This window comes from Sapajus apella, unplaced genomic scaffold (genome assembly GCF_009761245.1).
Source record: "Sapajus apella isolate SASKATOON/1434 unplaced genomic scaffold, GSC_monkey_1.0 scaffold67, whole genome shotgun sequence".
NCBI lineage: Eukaryota > Metazoa > Chordata > Mammalia > Primates > Cebidae > Sapajus > Sapajus apella.
Window position 1 is genome coordinate 5529503 of NW_022437007.1, and position 9702 is coordinate 5539204.

Below are 9702 nucleotides of genomic sequence, written 5' to 3' on the forward strand. Positions count from 1 at the left end.
CAAGTATCCTTGCAAGGCCCTAAGAGGGTTTCACAAGTGCTAGGAGAGCATCTGATGAGCACTCCTGTGTAACAATGCTACATTTGCTTGATGCCCCACTCCTACTGGGCCTGATGCTGCCTCCACTGTGAATAGCTTTTAAACAACATCTCCTTTGCTAGTCTGCCCTGCAATATCTAATCTGTCTGCCAGGCATAGCTGCCAATTGTCAGTAGGTCCTGCTGGGCATAACTACCACCTAGAACATGGGCTTTACAAAGACAAAACTTAAGTGGTGGTCAGTGGTGAAGAAAAAGATCTTCAACCTCCTTTTGTGGTATAGTCACTGAGACAGATGTCAAAGTACAACTATTTCTTCACCGAACTTACAGAAAACACCTGTGCCCAAAAGTTCTTCAGTCACTTATTCATATAGACCCCATAGTCTCCAAGCTATCTCTAATCTTGCTCAAGTAAAACCCTGGTTGAGAGTTTGGGGGCTGATCCAGGAAGAATGCCCAGTAACAAATCACACTGATATCAGAGCATTAAGTTACCTGAAGGTTACCATAGATTTCAACAATGCTGAATTTCATGCTGAAACTAAAAGACTTGACATTCCTGTGCTTTTGTGTTCCAGTCTCAAGTACAAAAAAATTGCTGTTTTACTCACCAAATGTCTTATAGAGATTTTACTTAAAACAGCTTTTTCTAATTTGATTGTTTTTGTTCAACCCCTGTCTCCGTTATATTTTGTTACTGGCTCATGTCTCATGGCCAGAGAATAAGTATCAGTGAGAGTGCCCAGGCTATTCTAATCACTGCCTAGTCTTTCCCCATTGAGATACTGTTATTGGGCCAGCTTCTGTGTTTCACTCCCTCTTTACTCAGTAGCAGATACTCTTTTTATTTCCAAAATTCTCCAGATGCTTTTGCTTAAATGTCCTCCTGGCAGTTTCCTTCATCAAACCCCCAGATACCCTCAGTAATGTATGCAGGTCACAATCAAGCTGGCCCTCAATGAAACATGACTGAGGTATTGTGTGGGCCACCAAATCTATCAAAGCAAAAAGATGCAACAGAAATTCAAAAAACGGTTTAAAGTTTGCAAACTATGGGTACTTTGGGAGTTATTTGAGGATATAAAGTTTTAGTGCTTTGTAATCAGCAATTAGATCTATCAAGGGTTTTATCAGACAAAATCTACCAGAATTTTTATAGCCTGTCCAAAAAGTGACAAATAGGAAAAAGCAGAGGTAAAAGAAAGTTAATGCTGAGAGACAAGTGTTCTGTTTCCGCCAATGGCACTAAGAAATGTGAACTCAGGCATGTCACTTAAACACTTTGGTCCTTATTTATCACATAAAAGAGCTAGGTTGAGTGTCCAGGACTCTTTCAGTTGTAATAGTTTATTTCAGTAATAATATAATGGTTCTCTAAGTAACCTGGGAAAGGTGGCTGATCATAAATAAAAGAAACAGAGCTGTGCCTCAGTTGGTAAGAAGATTGTACCAAGCAGGGGTTGCTGGCAAAAAGTGGTTTACACACTGACAGTAAGAGGTGAGAGGATGGCAGCCAGCAGGAAGGCACAGGAGCTGCCATTTCAGGGCAACATTTATACTGAAAATGTGAAAACTGGCACACTGTCCAAACAGCAGTATTTCACTCAGTGTAATAAATTCAAATCAGATAAAATCACTTTCTCAGAACTCCAAAATACCATATATATGTTAAAATTAGCTTCATGCATAACATTATGTTTTTTTGAGATAAAAGTGCAACTTACAGGGACTCCAACTAATTTTAAGGAAGAATAAATCTGATTTCATGTTGTTCCTTATTTGGTTTAGGATATCCTTTTTTAAAATGTCATCTTTTAGGCAATGGATTTTTCACTTAATCCCAGTGAATGCCAACCATATCAGCAGCTGCCAAAGACAACTCTACCGTCTTTTATGTGTGAGAAACCAGCAAGTTAAGCACAGGAGAATCAGCACTTAGAAAGTAGTAATACTTTGGAAGTTTTGTGGTGAAAAATAAATTTCTTGGGTTTTTTGTGAGGGGAAAAGACACACACACACACCCCCACCCTCTCCTCTGGCTTGCTTATGAGAGAAATTCTTGCACTCTCTCATTAGAGAAAGGCTGGGGATCTTCCCTGTCCCTAAAACAGAAAAAGGACACTCCCTGTGCCTTCTTTCTTGACTTGCTTCAGTGATAACAGCAGACCAGAAGCCTCATCCTGTATAGAAGATGTAAAAATTCCTCTTGCTTGAACAAAAGAGTGGGTATCCCTACACGTTCTTCTCTGGCTTGCTACAGAGATAGATTTTTGCAGTCTCTTATTAGAGGAGGCCTGGGGACCTCATTGTTCTTTCAAAAGAAAGGGAGAACTCTCTGCCTTTTTCCTTGGCTTGATATGGAGATAACTCCAGATCAGAAGCCTCGTCCCACCAAGAGGGGTGAAACTTCTGCTTACTTGAACGTATTCCCCATGCTTTCTTCCCTGGATTTCTCCTAAAATAAATATCTGCAATCTATCAGTATATGTAGGATGGGGAACATATCCATTCCTTAAAAGAAAACAGAGCACTCCCTGTATCTTCTCTTTCTATTTTATTTTAGATTCAGAGGGTACATGTGCAGGTTTACACATGGATGTATTGTATAATGATGAGGTTTGGGCTTTTAGTGAACTGTCACTCAAATAGTGAATATTGTATCCAATAAGTAATTTTTTCAACCCTCACTCCCTCCCACCCTCCCCTCTTTTGGAGTCCTGTGTGCGTTATTTCCATCTTTATGTTTATGTGTGCTCGCTATTTAGTTCCCATTTATTAAATGAGAACATGAGATATTTTATGTTTCTGAGTTATTTCACTTAGGAGAATGGCCTCCAGCTGTATCCATATTGCTGCAAATGACATGATTTAATTTTTTATAGTTGCATAGTATTCAGTGGTGTATATGTACTACCTTTTTTTTCTCCAGTCAACCACTGATGGACACTTAGGTTGATTCCATGACATTGCTATTAAGAATAGTGCTACAATAAACGTATGAGCTCCCTACATCTTCTTATGGGCTTGCTCCAGCAATAAGTCCAACCCTATATTCTCTCTCTGGAAAGAGGCTGGAGGTCTCTTCCAGCAGCAAGTATGAGAGAGAAAGCACATTCCCTTCCTGGCTTCAACTGGCCCTGCACCTTCTTTCCTGGCATAACTCCAGAGATAAATTCCTGAATCTCTCATTAGAGAGAGACATGGGGACTACTCCATGCCTGAAAGAGAAAGTGGGCACTCCTCGTGCCTTTCTCCCTGACTTATTTCAGAGTTAACTCCAGACTGGAAGATTCCCCTGCTGGGAGATGATGAGACATCTGCTTGCTCAAACAGGAGAGTGGGACTTCCTGCACCCTCTTCCCTGGCTTGTTCTAGTAAGAAATTTAGATCTACAGATCTCCTTGGAAGTAGTTTCTGCTTGCCCCAACTTTTACAGCTTTCATCTAAAGGACTAGCTCCTAAATCATCTAGCTGTAGCAGTTGACAGAGTTCTGCACTCCTGAGTCTCTTAGGCCACAGAGAACAAAAAGGTGGCTTTTAAACTTGCAAATATTTAATAGCTATCTCCCCACGTCCAAAATGAGTAGTCTGATCAAGAGCATAGGTATGTACATCAGAACTTCTCCTTTGTGTAGGGCAGAACAAGTGGAAGATAAATACTGGCACTCAGCATCTCTGCAAAGAAAGAGGGAACTAGAAGACATATCTAATATCCCAAATGTCTCCATCTGCATCCCAAAGGACTGGTTTCTATTCCATCCCTCTCAAGACGATAGCAAAGCTTCACATTCTTTAATTTCCTAAAGGCCACGAAGAACAAAGACAGCAGGTTGGACAAGTACAAAGAGTTTAGAGGCATCTAGAATCCCTAGCTAGGCTGATTGAAGAGTAATGTCTCCTACAGAAAACCAGACTAAGAAGAACAGTAAAGGTAGTTCTTTTATCCAATGCACAGAAACCATCATAGAGGGTCAAACAAAACAAGAAAACAGAGACATATGTTCCAAATAAAAGAGCAAAATATATCTCCAGAAGCCAGTTCTAAAGAAACGAATATGTTATTTACCTGACAGATAATTCAAAAGGACATTTATAAAGATACTGAGGTATAGAAAGCAATGCATAAACAAATTAGGCACATCAACAAAGAGATAAAGATATTTTAAAGTACCAAACATCAAGCTGAAGAATATAATAACCTTAAGAATTCAATAGAGAGAGTCAATAGCACAGTAGATGAAGTAGGAAAAGGAATTAGTATACTCGAAGTAAGGTCACTGAAAATCATCCAATCAGAGGAGTAACAACAGGAAAGAATAAAAAAATAAAAGATGGCAATAACCTAAAGGACCTATGGGACATTATCAAGTAAAATAACATATTCATTATTGGTGTACCAAAGAAGAAGAGAGAAAGGGACAGAAAAAATATATTCTAAGAAATAATAGCAGAAAATTTCCCAAGTATGGGAAAGAAATAAAAATCTAGATCCAGGAAGCTCAACAGCCATGTACTAAGATGAATACAAACATATGCATACTGAGATGTGGTATAATCAAATTGTCAAAAGTTAAACACAAAGGGAGAATATTGGAAAGCTGAAAGGGAAAAGTAACATGTCACACACAAGGGGAATCCTATAAATCATCAGTGGATGTTCCAGCAGAAACCCTCCAGGACAGAAGGAATAGGGTGATATATTCAAAAAGTTGAAAGAAAAAATTACAACCAAGAATACTATACCCCTCAATCCTGTCCTTAAAAAAATGAAGAGAAAAGCAAAACTTTCTTAGACAAATGAAAGGTAAGAGAATTTATCACCACTAGACTGGTCTTATGACAAATGCTAAAAGGAATCCATCAGGCTAAGTAGTAACATAAAAACATGTGAAACTATAAAACCCACTGGTAAAGGTAAGAATATAGTCAAATTGAGAGAAGATCCAAGATGGCCGTTTAGGAACAGCTCAGGATTGCAGCTCCAGTGAAAGTTCAAAGGGTGGGTGGAGGCCACATTTCCAGGCGGATTTTTATTGCCCACAGACCAGGAGATTCCCAGACGGAGGAGCCCCATGGGTCACCAGCACGGCTGTTTTGGCCGGCACAGCTGCTTTGCTGGCACCCCAGTGTGGCGGTTCTCCATACAAAATACACTGGTCTTGGTGCCCTTTTAGCTAGCGATTGGAGCCCTGGGAAGTCGCACATTCACCTGATTAAAAAGGGGACTGAACAGGGAGCCAGGAAAGGAGATTCCTAGGCAAAAAAAGCGCCACGAATCTCAGTGCTGGTGTTTCAGCCAGCGCAGTGAGTTACCACACAGGAAATCACACAGATCGCGGTGCCTCTTCAACAGGTGACTGGGACACCTGGGAGAGAGTCAACTGTTCAACTTAAAAAAAAAAAAAAAAAAAGGCTCTGAGACATGGAGCCAGGTGATCGGGCTTGGCTGGTGCAACCCCCACAAAAGAGCAGTAATCAGAAACTCTCTGGATTGAGAGTTTCACAGCAAGCAGAGCTAAACCCGGGATGGTCCAGCTCTGTGGGGCAGTGGCATCCACCATTACCGAGGCACTCCACCACTACGGAGGTAGTCTGCCATTGCAGAGTCAGCCTGCCGTTGCCAAGGCAACCTGCCATTACACAGAGAGTCCACCAATACAGAGGTGGGCAACCATTGCCAAGGCAGTTCTAACTACACCCATATAAACAGGACTGCAGAGAAGTTCACACGGTAGCTGGCTGGAGCCCACAGCAGTTCAGCAAAGCCTCTGCAAGCAGACAGTTACTAGGCTGCCTCCTCGCTGGGCAGGGCAGTCCTGAAAAAAAAAGGCAGCAGCACAACAGATTCATAAATAGAGCCCTAACTCCCTGGGACAGAGCACCTGGGAACAAAAAGCAGTTTATGAGTTCTGCTGCAGCAGACCTAAACCTACCTGCCCAGCAGCTCTGAATGAACAACGAGATCACAGCTCAGCACTTGAGCTTCTATAAAGGGCAGAATGTCTCCTCAGGCAGCTCCCTGACCCCCATACATCCAAAGAGTCACCTGATAACAGACAGATAAGACTGACATTTGGCGGGTATCCTTCTGGGACAAAGATAGCAGAAGAAGAAACTGGTAGCGACCCTTACTGTTCTGCAGCCACTGCAGGTGATCCCCAAGCAAGCAGGGTCTGGAGTGGACCTCAGCAGTCCTACAGTACAGGGGCCAGACTGTTAGAAGGCAAACTAAGAAACAGAAATAACTTTATCATCAACAAATAGAACGTCAACTCAGAGACACAATCTGAAAGTCAGCAACTACAAAGACAGCAGGTGGATAAATCCACAAATATGGGAAGGAACCAGCGCAAAAAGGATGAAAACAACCGAAACTAGAACACCTCTCCTCCTACAAGGGATCACAACTCCTCACCAGCAAGGGAACAAGGCTGGATGGAAAATGAGTGTGATGAAATGATAGAATCAGGCTGCAGACAGTGGGTAATAAGAAACTTCTGTGAGCTAAAAGAACATGTTCTAACCCAATGCAAAGAAACTAAGAACCTTGAAAAAAGACCTGAAGAAGTGCTAATGAAGATGGACAAAGTAGAAAGGAATCTAAGTGAATTTTTGGAGCTGAAAAACACAACACAAGAACTTCGCGAAGCATGCACAAGTTTCCACAGCCAAATTGACCAAGAAGAAAGGATATCAGAGGTCGAAGATCAACTCAATGAAATAAAATGAGAAGGCAAGATTAGGAAAAAAAGGGTAAAAAGGAATGAACAAAGTCTCCAAGAAACGTGGGACTATGTGAAAACACCTAATCTACGTTTGATAGGTGTACCTGAATGTGACGAAGAGAATGAATCCAAGACGGAAAATACTCCAGGATATTATCCAGGAAAACTTCCCCAACATACCAAGGCAGGGCAATATACAAGTCCAGGAAATACAGAGAACACCACAAAGATATTCCTCAAGAAGAGCAACCCCAAGGCACATAAACGTCAGATTCACCAGGGTTGAAATGAAGGAGAAAATGCTAAGGGCAGCCAGAGAGAAAGGCCGGGTTACCAACAAAGGGAAGCCCATCAGACTCACAGCAGATCTCTCGGCAGAAACCCTGCAAGCCAGAAGAGAGTGGGAGCCAATATTCAACATCCTTAATGAAAAGAACCTTTAGCCCAGAATCTCATATCCAGCCAAACTAAGCTTCATAAGTGAAGGAAAAATAAAATCCTTTGTGAACATGCAAGTACTCAGAGATTTTGTCACCATCAGGCCAGCTTTACAAGAGCTCCTGAAAGAGGCTCTACACATATAAAGGAACAACCAGTACCAGCCACTCCAAAAACATACCAAATGGTAAAGAGCATCAACACAATGAAGAACCTGCATCAACTAACGGGCAAAAGAGCCAGCTAGCATTAAAATGGCAGGATCAAATTCACACATAACAATATTAACCCTAAATGTAAATGGACTAAATGCCCCAATCAAAAGACACAGACTGGCAAATTGGATAAAAAGACAAAACCCATCGGTGTACTGTATCCAGGAAACCTATCTCACATGCAAGGATACACAAAGGCTCACAATAAAGGGATGGAGAAAGATTTGCCAAGCAAATGGAGAGCAAAAAAAAAAGCAGGAGTAGCAATTCTCATCTCTGATAAAATAGACTTTAAAGCAACAAAGATCATAAGAGACAAAGAAGGACATTACATAATGGTAAAAGCATCAATGCAACAAGAAGAGCTAACGATCCTAAACATATACGCACCCAATACAGGAGCACCCAGATACATAAGGCAAGTTCTTAATGACTTACAAAGAGACTTAGACTCCCACACAATAATACTGGGAGACTTTAACACCCCACTGTCAATATTAGACAGATCAATGAGACAGAAAATTAATAAGGATATCCAGGACTTGAACTCAGACCTGGAACAAGCAAACCTAAGAGACATTTACAAAGATCTCCACCCCAAATCCACAGAATATACATTCTTCTCAGCACCACATCACACCTACTCAAAATTTGACCACATAATTGGAAGTAAATCACTCCTCAGCAAATGCAGAAGAATGGAAATTGTAACAAACAGTCTCTAAGACCACAGTGCAATCAAGTTAGAACTCAGAATTCAAAAAGTAACTCAGAACTGCACAGCTTCATGGAAACTGAACAACTTGCTCTTGAATGTTGACTGGATAAACAATGAAATGAAGGCAGAAATAAAGATGTTCTTCGAAACCAACAGGAATGAAGACACAACATACCAGAATCTCTGGGACACATTTAAAGCAGTGTCTAGAGGAAAATATATAAAAATAAGTGCCCACATGAGAAGCAAAGAGAGATCTAAAATTGACACCCTATCGTCAAAATTGAAAGAGCTAGAGAAGCAAGATCAAAAAAATGCAAAACCTACAAGACAAGAAACAACCAAGATCAGAGCAGAACTGAAGGAGATAGAGACACAAAAAACCGTTCAAAAAAAATCAATAAATCCAGGAGCTGGTTTTTCGAAAAGATCAACAAAATAGACAGACCACTAGTCAGATTAATAAAAAAGAAAAGACAGAATAACCAAATTGATGCAATAAAAAAATGATAAAGGGGATATCACCACAGATTCCACAGAAATTCAAACCATCATCAGAGATTATTACAAACAACTCTATGCACATGAACTAGTAAACCTAGAAGAAATGGATAAATTCCTGGACACTTGCCTCCTCCCAAGCCTAAACCAGGAAGAAGCCGAAACCCTGAACAGACCGATAAGAAGGTCTGATTTGGGGCAGCAGTTAAGAGCCTACCACCCAAAAAAAGCCCGGATCCAAAGGGTTCACAGCCAAATTCTACAAGACACACAAAGAGGAGCTGGTACCATTCCTTCTGAAACTATTCCAAATAAACAAAAAGAGGGAATCCTTCCCAAATCATTTATGAGACCAACATCACCCTGATACCATAACCCGGCAGAGACTCAACAAGAAAAGAAAACTTCAGGCCAATATCCATGATGAACATAGATGCAAAAATCTTCAATAAAATACTGGCAAGCCAATTGCAACAGCACATCAAAAAGCTAATCCACCATGATCAAGTAGGATTCACCTCGGGGATGCAAGGCTGTTTAAACATATGCAAGCCTATAAACGTAATTCACCACATAAACAGAACCAAAGACAAAGACCACGATTATCTCAATTGATGTAAAGAAGGCCTTTGACAAAATTCAACAGCCCTTTATGCTAAAAACTCTCAATAAACTAGGTACTGAGATGGAACGTATCTCAAAATAATAAAAGCTATTTACGACAAACCAACAGCCAATATCATACTGAATGGGCAAAAACTGGAAGCATTCCCTTTGAAATCTGGCACTAGTCAAGGATGCCCTCTCTCACCACTCCTATTCAATATAGTACTGGAAGTTCTAGCCAGAGCAATCAGGCAAGAAAAAGAAACAAAAGGTATTCAAACAGGAAAGGAAGTCAAATGGTCTCTATTTGCAGACAACATGATTGTATATGTAGAAGATCCCATCGTCTCTGCCCAAAATCTCCTGAAATGGATAAGCAACTTCAGCAAAGTCTCAGGATACAAAATAAATGTGCAAAAATCACAAGCATTCCTATACACCAATAACAGACTTAAGAG